Raw genomic sequence first — 3,809 nt, 5'->3', positions numbered from 1 at the left:
CTATAATTACGAAGCTAAAATTACAGTGCAAACAAACTGTTCGGACTGCAAAATGCCCGTCAAATTCCAATCCTTGCAGGGTCCCGGGTGCTTTTTGCAGTGGTCGTGCAGAGTCTATCTCTTTTTGAAGGTTATTACATCAGGTTTTCCCACCTTCCTCGCCTGCTGATCAGGTGGTGTCTTGCAAGTTCGCCCTGCATGCCCGTTTGGAGAAGCTGTTATCTTCGATCCCACGGGTGCTTTTCCCTCAAGTGAATTTCGCCTAGGGCGACCAGTTTCTGAATTGTTGACCACTGTAAGTGGCCGCTGCCTGTTTGAGAAGGGTTGGCTCTGTCCACCAATAGATAATCTTCGCTCACCGCTACAGACAGGGGTGATAATTCAACTTGAATTGTAGATCTTTTTTCACCATTGATTAGCTTTCCAAAGGACTGTAGTGACTTTTTAATTTGAGAAGTCTTTTTCGATGCGAATGGAGCCACAGTATCAGTTACTGTATTTATTTCACCGTCTGTACGGTCATTTCCCAGACTGCTCCGACGGTTGCCATTTTGTCTGCCTATCGGCGTCTTATTAAGCTTGGATCTCTCCCCTGAATCTACCAACTTGTCATCTTGGGTACCCACCCCAAAATTATAAATACCATCTTGTACCTCAAATTTGCTTATTCCAGGCGCCTCAAGGCTCCATCTACGATTTCGCACTGGCGTTTGGAGTTTGTGTTTGTCAATAAGTGGAGATTCTCTCGCATTCTGTAACTGTGCTACTTCTGCTTCTTTCCTCGCCAACGCCTTCTTCAAACTGTCTACCTGCTCTCTAAGCTCACGAACTTCTCCACTTTCTTTATTCAAACGTGCAGCACCAAGTTCAACAGAGGACACCCGTTCAGCGAATTTAAGGGTGCTTATTGTCTCTCCATATGAATCCGGTTCAGGACTTATGTGAACAAACATCAGAGTCTTTGCCTTGCCCCCTAATGAATCCTGAAGCAATTGAGTCAATTTGCTATTTCGATATGGCACATGCGAATTCCTCTGTGCCAATGCTGCAATTACGTCTCCTAGAGATGAAAGGGACTTGTTTATGTATTGTGCCTCCTTCAAACGATCTCCAGTTACTTCAGATTTATCTACCCTCTCACTTCCAGCAAGAGCTACCAAATTAAGGCAGCTATGAAGGTTACACCCAGAAACACGATCTGTACCTTGCACATGTACAGTCAACACACTGTGAGAACGGCTGCTGCGGTCATTTAGTGCAGTATAGCTAACAGTGCGATTCTTTTTGCCTAAATTCATCAAATCCAAAACATCAGAAGTTGCTTTAACAGGCATAAGTATAGCATCCGGTACATTAAATCCCTTATGACCATTATTTCGAATATCTAATTTCTTGCTTGAGGTCAGTGCTCCGAGAAGATCCCTCACTTGTTCGTTGTATACCTCTATCATTTGGACGGAGACTTCATACACCATTAAATCTTTCCTCTTTTGAGACAACTCGAAGAGGTCACTGAGTGCTCTATAGTTGACTCCCATCTCTTTTTCAGAAGCACCTGTTGGACCGCTCATGGTGTGGGTTTTCCCAGATCCTGTTTGACCATATGCAAAAATGCAGACGTTGTAACCATCCATTACAGATCGGATCAATGGCTGTGTATCCATGTAAATCTCTTCTTGTGTAGAAGATGGCCCAAAAACCTTATTAAAATTGAATATCCTCTGTACATCTTTGCCCATTTTGGATGTATTGACCAGGAGGGATCCATCCTCTCCAATCAATTCCACTGCACTGTGAGCTTCAGATTGACCTCCAAAATGGGGTCGGATTCTGCAGTATACCCTTATGCTTCCTTTGAGTTCTTGAAGGCTATTATAAAGGATCTTGTTTTCTTCCAGAACTCTGTGATATCCACTAGCAGCATTAAAAATTCCTGCGACCTGGTTATCAAGCAATTCAAAATGCTTTCGCCACTCTGCCTGAAACCTTTGTACATCTTCCCGTGCTCTAAGTAATAAGTCTCTTATGTCCTTGACTTCTTTTCTTTGTGCTTCCAAACGCATCTGATGTTCCTGACTTATATGCAAAGGTTTTGGATCCTGACTTTGAAAAGTTGAACAGTCACCATTTTTCTGGTCTGGAGAATCCAAAAGGAGCTGATTGTCTTGATCCTGGCTTTTCTGAATCAAGGAAAATTTGTCTTGTTTATTTTCTGCAAAAATTGCAATGATAAGATTCATGAATGCTTGCATCGAGCCCGGTGCAGCAGTTTGTATGGCTTCAACAAAGTTCTGATCAACATTTTCCTTGTCATTTGTCATTTCTACAGCAAACCGCTTTAACCAAGCTCCCATTGTGTCTTTAGATTGAAAGATGTCTCCGTCATCCATGTTTATAACTGATAGGTCTGGCAGAGTTTCAGTGTCCCTTACAGGCACACAAGGAGTTGAGCGTTGAAGGAAATTTCCTGTGCTTCGTGGAATCATGGGGGACGTCAAAGGGCCTGCATATTTCCAACAGCCATTTCCTCCACACTGTTTCCATTCATAATAAGATTTCAGCCCCAATATACAGTCAACAATCTTTGTCGTAGAACCCGGCCGCAAGCTTTCCTGCTCTAAATGAGTAGCTTCAAAAGTAGGTAACTTCATCTCTTCAGCAGCTACAAGAAAATTCCTAACATTCTCAAAATATTGATAAGCAGATAAAGGCCGTCCTTCAGGAGGAAGTGATGAAACATGATTTGCAACGACCTTAGACACTGCGCCTGGCTGAACCTTGTTGATAAGATTACATAATATGATCCCATTTCTCAAGCAAAGACGAAACTCCTCCTCAGATGGCTCGCATGGTAGATCTAGAGAACCAACCATGCTCTTTATCCATGCCGTAGCTTGAAACCTCCTATTAGCTGCTTCCTCTGCTTTCAGTGAAGCCAAACGACCTTGCGATCCACTACTTTCTGCGCTGGAAACCTGTAAATCCGTGGCACTCCTGAACATATCGTCGGAAAATGCCTCGTGCCTTCTCTGACAAAACGAATTTCTGGGAGGAGGATAGGGAGAAGTGCTGGAAAACAATGGGGGAGGGACCCTGCTGGGAGTAGATTCTGGTTCCAGAGACATTTTTTCCTCTTATTCGACAAATCTCAATAGAAAACTGAAAAACCGCAACTGGAGAGGCTTGGCCCTGAATGCGAACTCAATCAGTGCGGTTCAGCGAGTGGGTATGTACCATTTACTACAGATACAGCGACTGATCAATCAATCGAATTCAACAAGGCCTTGAACTCTCGATGCTTTAGGTAACTTGTTTTCGTTCGCAAAGAGGACTGTTTTCGAAATGGGTGCGAGGGGAGAATGGGTGCGAAAGGAGAATTTTAATGGGTATTTCTTTAGTATTGGTAGAGAAGACTGAACAAGTCCAATCCCAACAGTCAAGTGGAATGTTGAGCCCTCAAACACATCCGAAGCCGACGAGAAGCCCAACGACCTTAGTCGCATAAACACGTCATAACTTCCCGTGGACCTACCTTGGCTCCGATAATGCAATCTTTTATAATTGTGTAATGTTAATTTATTTAGCTTTAAAGAATAAGAACCAATCTTTTATAAGTGTGTATTGTTAATTTATTTAGCTTTAAAGAATAAGAAAGGAGTTGATTTGAGCATCGATTTTTAAATCTCTCAAATTGAATTTACAACTTTCATCAACACATAAGTTGGTATTTTTATTGAGATGACAGAGAACACAGAGAAAATGGAAATATGCTATTGAAAATAAACTTTTTAATGCTTTCCTAATTCTTT

General features: G+C 42.3%; 1 pseudogene; it reads right to left on the bottom strand.

Moving 5' to 3' along the window:
* Positions 1–218: 218 nt before the first annotated feature.
* On the bottom strand, positions 219–3,125 carry LOC149171167 (kinesin-like protein KIN-14L pseudogene; annotated as a pseudogene).
* Positions 3,126–3,809: the final 684 nt, after the last annotated feature.

Source organism: Pinus tabuliformis, chromosome 4_2 (genome assembly GCF_031772625.1).
Source record: "Pinus tabuliformis cultivar Carrire ecotype Pingquan chromosome 4_2, CPIR1, whole genome shotgun sequence".
In the NCBI taxonomy this organism is placed as follows: Eukaryota; Viridiplantae; Streptophyta; class Pinopsida; order Pinales; family Pinaceae; genus Pinus; species Pinus tabuliformis.
The sequence above is the reverse complement of the archived record's forward strand: the minus strand, read 5'-3'. Positions and strand labels throughout refer to the sequence as shown.